General features: G+C 41.7%; 1 protein-coding gene across 1 annotated transcript in view; it reads right to left on the bottom strand.

Moving 5' to 3' along the window:
• The window catches only part of nagpa (N-acetylglucosamine-1-phosphodiester alpha-N-acetylglucosaminidase), a 62,382-nt gene that overhangs the window by 6,086 nt on the left and 50,419 nt on the right, over positions 1 to 5,877 (bottom strand). The gene's annotated exons all lie outside the window — the stretch shown is intronic.

Here is a 5,877-nt window from a genome sequence, read left to right as displayed (position 1 = left end):
GTTCCTAGAAAGCTTCCTTCTAACTCCAGGAACTTCAGCAGTGAGTGCACTGCAGCGAAATGTCAAAGAGTTTTGCCCTAAAGCTCTTGCGAGAAAAAAAAAATCTAGTGTGTGGAATTTCTCCCATCTACAGTAGTCAACTCTGTTGAGCCATGCAGTTCAGAGTACCGGCAGAGAGAGTAGAGAGAGAGAGGTTCCATTGGCCCATTGTTTCCTGGTTCTATTATGGCCCCCCTTAGGCAGACCTAGGCAGACCTAAGGACTGTTCTATTCATTGTAGGAGCATTATGACACGCCCCTTTAGGCAGACCGGAACCTGGTCGCGTTAGGTGCCCATAGAAACCTATTATGTTGGCATATCTCTATAGAATATCTCTGGTACCGGTACATGTAACCGCACAAATACACCAAGCACGACTTGAGCGATTCCAGCAACAGAAGTAATTGACTTTGTATTGAGTCGCTGGCGAGAGAAGAGACAAAAGGGATTCGGGCGACAGTTTGTAGTTGGACTTGAGTCAAGTCAAGTCAAGTCAAGTCAAGTCAAGTCAAGTCAAGTCAAGTCAAGTCAAGTCAAGTTGGTTTTATTGTCAATTTCTTTACATGCACTGGTCATACAAAGAATTTGAAATTACATTCAATTTCTTGCTTTCCCATTACTTTCAATTTCTTGCTTTCCCATGCAGACATAGACTAATCTAGCTAAGGACATAGACAGTATAGACATAGACAGTACTCATACATGGACATAAGACAGTATGGACACAGTGCTCATACAGACATTTAAAGTGCAAGACTGGACAACAGAAGACTTGTAGAGAACATACATTAAGAGGAGGTATTTGTTGTGCTTTTCCTAAAGTCCTTTATAGCGTTCTGACATAGTAATAGTAGCATTTTGAAGAAATAAATATTAAAATAGGACTTGAGCGAATATTATGCAAATGAGCTATGATCCGGTTCGGCGACAGCCGCCACAGCCAATGGAAATGTCGGAGGGCATTATGTCAGTCCTGTGAATGTCTATGTCCTTTCATGGTATAGAGAGACAAACACAATTTCAATTTCCTTGTATGACCTGTGCATATGAAGAAACTGACAATAAAAGCTGACTTGACTTGCATTCTGCTTTTAAAGACACACTCTGTCGCGTCTATCGCTCGTATCGCTCTTGCTGCATCCTCCAGCATCAGAGGGATCAGAGGGTTGCAGGTTCAAATCCCACCCCTTACCAGCACCTTCATCCATAGCTGAAGTGCACTTGAGCAAGGCACCAAACGCCCCATTGCTACAGGGAGTGCGTTACAATATGCGACCTTGCCTCCTCCACTTGTGCTCGTCTCCTCGTCCCTCCTCCCGGCCCCTACTCCGTGGAGAAAACAATAAAGTTTCCCAGGTGTCAGCATAGCTACAACAACTTTTGAGGGACTGTTCACCATCCCAATTGCAAATGAGAAAAAGACTCTACAATTGAGCTTTTGCAAGATGTTGAAATATAATGCTGTTGTCAGTGATGTCATCATGACCTATTACTTCCTGGTACGAGGAGGCAAGCACAAGTGGAGGAGGCAAGGTTGCATATTTTAACGCACTCAGGGACTGTAGCTACATAACTGGAAGTCGCTTTGGATAAAAAGCATCTGCCAAATGCAATGTAATGTAATGTAATAATGTAATGAGTGCATTATAACAATACATTTCAATGGAGTATTCACTCCAGTCCATGCATATGCAGTTTGTACACCCTTTGAAATTTCTTACATTTCTGTCAGAATTGGTCATAAAACATGATCTGATCTTCCCAGAAATCCCAAGAAGGAACAGAGTCTGCTTTAACTAATTCCACCCAAACATTTACATGTTTTCATATTTTTATTGGCCATAAGATCTAAACATTGAGGCATAAGTAAGTAAGGCATAAGTAAGTACACTATTGCATTCAATAGGTTTTAGCCCTCAGTTATTTGCAATAACCATAACCAGGCGTTTCCTGTACTTGCAGATCAGATAAAAAAAACAATCTGAAATGTAATGTAAGAAATTTCAAAGGGTGTACAAACGTTTTCCTATGACTGTATATTGAAGTGAAAATGAATAGGAACACAGGGATTAAAGTTTTCCGTCGCTATGACGGATTTCCGTCAGCTGGATTTTCGTTTGGACGGATTTCCGTCCTTATAATTCATGTCAATTAATTTACAATTTTTACATTCCAACTGAACTCTAATCGAGAGCACTCCTGGTCATGAGAAGGGGAGGAAAGGTGCGTTTGGTGTACGGATATAGTTATACACGCCACCACCGGTGGTGTCATAGAACAGATTCACTCAGTAGTTTTGAGCCATCGTCTTCCGTGTTCCAAAAAAAAAAAGTTCACGAGCGGTCAACAAATCAGTTGCAGCGCAGCGCGAGAGATTAAAACAACAAATAGCCAACATTGTTGCTGATGGCAGAAAAGAAAATAAGTGTAATACTATGTCTTTAAAGTGCAATGACCATCATTAAACGAGTTGGACTAATATTCCAATATGGGCTAATAATAATGCATATGCATGGAATGCATAGCTGGAAGAAGGTAGGACACGTTTCCATTATCATTGCACCTGCCGTGGTGGATAGTTAGAAAAAAAGAATAGTTTACTTCGACTGCGCATGATATCCTTTTCATGAAGGGTTTTCCTTTTAAGCATTGTGACTTTTACTAACATTATTCATAGCCCCAATGGGACGGCTATCATTGGCAGCTAGCTAGGATATACCGTGCGTAATACCATGCGTTTCATCCTCAAAGTTTAGCGCGTTTGACTGGCTACGTGTAGAACTAGCTCTAGTTGTCTTTCTGACAATTTACAGTCTAACCTGTAATCATAGCATATTAACTTTGTTGTTGTCGATATTTTTGCTAACTGGAATAGTGTGCAGCAACAGTTGTGTGTGTGCTTGTTTTTGAGTGGCTCAACGTCTGTGCCCATCTTCTCGGACTATAGGCCTACGCTTCGTTTGAGTTCAGTTATTTGCGCACTCTAGACTGATAGGTGGGTGATTTGCCTTGATTCGAGTGGAAAGTTACGCGACAAGCTTGGGAAAGTGTGTTACTTTCGATAGACGTATGTCTGTGACTGTGTCGTGTCTGCTTGTGTCGTGTCAGCTTGTAGGAGAGAACACGGGTGCGTGTAGGAATCGGGGACGTTTTTTAAATCAATGGTAAGCGTGTGCCTGTCACCGCACATCGAGAAGCAAAAACGTACCGGTAGCCATAGGTTTTCAAAACGGTAGAACACAAGAGGTAGACTACCGCACCCTGTTTGTAAACGTCAACGTCAAGTTATCTGTAACAGGATGAATAGTGAAAATCATACAAAGTAACCAACTAGTTTTCTCCCTCTGATTGCTATGACCAGTGCATTATTTTTTAAATGTCAGAAATACTGCAAGCAATGCGCACCAGTGCTTTCACCAGAACAGTGTTGTCCATTCTGATGGGAAAGACAAAATATACTACTACTACTACAAAAAAACATAATGGGATCACTGTATCAACGCATTGCAATTCCAAGTCAATAATTCTGTGATATCAGCTAGACCATATTGAAGCAACACTCATTGTGAATCCATTCTGCATAATGTTATGAACAATTCATAAACAATGGGTAGAAATAAGAGGAAATAACCAAAACATGCCCCAAATTGCAGTTCAATGTTTGCAGTCTGATATATCCATTATCCCTCCATTCTCGGCCAGTTCCAGTCAATCTGGTGGCCTAGGCCTGTCCCCTTTCCCTCTTTCCTTTTTCTTGTATTTAGAAATTGGCATCTGTAAACATAGCATTGTAGGCCTACATCTGATTGAGCACATCTGATCTAGTACCTACAGGTACATTCATACTGAGAGTGTATATAGGCCTACTGAGTGTATAATGAATATTCATTGTTAATGTGAAGTGTAAAGTTTTATGTTGGTTGAAGTTCTGATTTTGTGGCACTTTTTGGTATTACTGGCGCCCTCAAGACATAGGTCTATTCTGCTCTAGGCGACTGCCCTGTCTGCCTATGCCTAGTGCTGGCTCTGGCACCATTCCTTGCATAAAACCCGTGTATGTTTCGTTATGAGGGCAAAGCCTGGCTACATTGGTTTTCGTAGGGTTACGGAGTGATACTCGATCGGGTACCTAACCGGTAAAAAAGTTCAGTCAGATGACTTTTTTTTGCTTTAATCCCTGTAGGAACAAGGTAAATATGCATGAGAGGGTTCAACAGAGATTTGGAAAATGTTGAAATGTAATGGACCTTGAATGTGCACACACAGCACTTTCTAAAAAAGGCAAAACAAAGTTGACAGCTCGGGTCATGTCCGTATTGGACCGGCCAAACCTTATCAAATCAAATCAATGTTGTTAGCTAAACCAACGCTGAACAGAGCAAGTCTGCCCGGCAACCATCCCCCAAACGCAACAAAGCTGCTGAACATACATCTCAACTGAAGAGGATCTGTTCAAATAGGTTGTGTCCTTTTGCATTTTAATATTGGAATTGACTGTTAAGAAGTCCTTTTTATTTTTTTTATTTTACCTTTATTTAACCAGGGAATAAAATCACGTTGAGAATAAAATTCTCTTTTTCAAGTGAGCCCTGGCCACTCCTATCATCTATGTGTGAATTCTTGCGATTCAAATGTTTTGAGAACATACTTTTAAACCTCTATAAATTTTGCAAAGCAATTCAATGGAATGCCCAATACAAAAATGTCAATTTCCCAACATTCTATAAAATGGATATATCTCATTTTGGAAAAGAGCTCTTCATATGGTCTGTTGCAGCTAGTTGAGATAGCTAGATAGATAGATGGATAGACGGATAGACAGATAGACAGATAGACAGATAGACAGATAGACGGATAGACAGATAGACGGATAGACAGATAGACGGATAGACAGACAGACAGACAGACAGACAGATAGATAGATAGATAGATAGATAGATAGATAGACAGAGCATCTGATAAAGTTATAAAAAAACAAAACGACACGCCTCCACCCATGTTCGTACGGGCCTCTGAAATTTTCCGCACGTGACTGTGTTACCTGGATGAACCACGTCGTCATCAGGGTTCGTCGAGAAAAAATACACATTTTTCGGTTTGCATTTCGAACTAACTTTCCCGTTCATGAACGCTAAGATCTGTGGCGTGCACACGACGGCCGGTTGGGGATTAGGTGCGGGAAGGGGAACGGGCACTGGCACGGCTCTCAGTCGGCCTGAACGCGCCATGTGTGCTCTGATCTGCCCTGTACTGAGCTTGTTGCCTTGATAGTCAAAGCTCATCCAAAGCCAAGCCATTGATTGTCACACCAACACACCAACCAGAGGTGGCACAAGTAAAAGTAGAATTAAAAAAACAAAACAGCATTGTATTTTTAAAAAACTGATCTTTATACCAGCACTTGTCTGCAGCGTGTGTCTATCTGCAGTAGGAAAACGACTGAACGGCAGAATGTGTAATAATATAATACGAAGAGTGCACACTAAAGTTTATGTTGAGCACCAGTGTCAGTGTCAGTGTGTGTGTGTGTGTGTGTGTGTGTGTGTGTGTGTGTGTGTGTGTGTGTGTGTGTGTGCGTGAAGGAACTTACTCTGTGAAGTAGGGCCTAGGTGTGTGTGTGTGTGTGTGTGTGTGTGTGTGTGTGTGTGTGTGTGTGTGTGTGTGTGTGTGTGTGTGTGTACTTACTCTGTGAAGTAGGGCCTAGGTGTGTGTATGTGTGTGTGCGTGTGTGTGTGTGTGTGTGTGTGTGTGTGTGTGTGTGTGTGTGTGTGTGTGTGTGTGTGTGTGTGTGTGTGTGTGTGTGTGTGTGTGTGTGTGTGTGTGTGTGTGTGTGTGTG

Source organism: Engraulis encrasicolus, chromosome 5 (assembly GCF_034702125.1).
Source record: "Engraulis encrasicolus isolate BLACKSEA-1 chromosome 5, IST_EnEncr_1.0, whole genome shotgun sequence".
Classification (NCBI taxonomy): Eukaryota; Metazoa; Chordata; class Actinopteri; order Clupeiformes; family Engraulidae; genus Engraulis; species Engraulis encrasicolus.
Note: the sequence above shows the minus strand (reverse complement) of the source record. Positions and strands in the feature narration are given on the sequence as shown.